Source organism: Octopus bimaculoides, chromosome 6 (assembly GCF_001194135.2).
Source record: "Octopus bimaculoides isolate UCB-OBI-ISO-001 chromosome 6, ASM119413v2, whole genome shotgun sequence".
Classification (NCBI taxonomy): Eukaryota; Metazoa; Mollusca; class Cephalopoda; order Octopoda; family Octopodidae; genus Octopus; species Octopus bimaculoides.
In genome coordinates, this window is record NC_068986.1 from 64,186,483 (window position 1) to 64,187,796 (window position 1,314).

Sequence of the window (1,314 nt, forward strand, 5' to 3'; positions counted from 1 at the left end):
TATATATATATATATATATATATATATATATATATATATATATCATTATATATCGTCATCATCATCATTCAAAGTTTGGGTAAACCTCGTCACCCACTCACTCTCTCTCTCTCTTTCTTTCTCTTCCTTTGAGGTGACGGTCCAAATAAGTGTCCCGGAACTGCACTGGAAGGAAGACCTCCCATCTGCTACCACTGTGGAGTACGGGGTCACATGCAAGCGAGGTGTCCTCAGAAACAAGAAGTGGAACAGGTAGTAGAATAAGAGGAGCAGGAGAGGGAGGTGGAGCAAGGTGTGTTGGCGCAGGGCCAGGTAAAGGATGTAATGAAAGCAGCAGAAGTGAAACACCAAGTCGGAGAAAGAAAGAAAAGAAGGGAGAAAATGCATTATCGCCTCAAAAGCCCACAGAAAAAAACGAAAAGGCAATTTGGAGGAGATGCAGACAGAAGGTGCAGAAGTAGCAAAAAAAAAAAAAAAATTGCGGAAGAGAGAACAAATGGAAAAGAAAGTATGCAGAAAGGAAGTGAAACAACAACTAGGAGTGGCAGTAAGATGGACACACAAGTACCAGGAACATCGGGAGAGAGTGGAGATGGGAAGTGGGAAGTGGAGGCGAAAAGAAGAAATTTGTGGAGGTTGGTGGAATACAAGAAGTGTATAGAGATAGAGAGAGGATTACGAAGATGAAAAATGTCATAAGAGTTAAGATAACGGGAATTGAGGGAAATAAACATACAGAGGACGACAAGGCGGTTTTGCTGGAAAGTGACAGAGCGGATAAATTGAAAGAATTGTTTGGTGAGCAGATGGATGTGGTTTAGATGTGACCATTTGTCACCAGTTTTGGCATTCGAAGACATTGTGCAATACTTTGCTATGAAAATAGTAAGTAAAATCTGTAAAATTGAAATGTGTTTTTTTTTGTTTTTAAAAGTACTATAAACTGTACACGAACAGGAACTGCATAAACAGTTAAATGACACGGATCTTTCTGATTTGACGGGCACCACTTGTTTTCTTAACGAAACACTTTCAAACTTAGGATACTGGTAGAATGTGTCATATAAAACATCTTTTTCTCTTAACCTTCTTAACAAAAATTTCTTCTTAATAAGTTATTTCATGTTAAAGTTGTCGTATTTCTGTAATTTCAACCAATCACTGACGTCTATTCAGCTGAATACAGTTACTGCTGTTTTTGTAAACAATAATTTTTGCTGGTGTCAAGAGTGTTATTCCCTGTTTAATTATATCATTATTCCCTAGTAAGGGTTTAGGGTTAGGGTTCGGGTTTTAGAGTTAGGGTTATGGTTA